We start from the raw sequence: 223 nt of genomic DNA, 5'->3' as shown, positions 1-223 counted from the left end.
CTGCTGCTGCTGCCCTTAGCAGCAACTTGCGCCAGCCGCTGCGATATGGCTAGCTGGCGGGCCCCCAGAAAGCCGTGTTTGTAAACTGGAAAATAAGTTTTCAAATTTCGACCTCCCAAATAAACTGAAGACACCCAGCGCTCTTGGCTGCGGTCGAAGAAGACCCCGGTGACCTTGGGCAGCGACTGCAGCAGCAGCGAGCACGCTGCTGCAGCAGGCCCTG

This window comes from Eimeria tenella, genomic scaffold (assembly GCF_000499545.2).
Source record: "Eimeria tenella Houghton genomic scaffold, Eth_scaff2743, whole genome shotgun sequence".
NCBI classification, from domain to species: Eukaryota; Apicomplexa; class Conoidasida; order Eucoccidiorida; family Eimeriidae; genus Eimeria; species Eimeria tenella.
Note: the sequence above shows the minus strand (reverse complement) of the source record.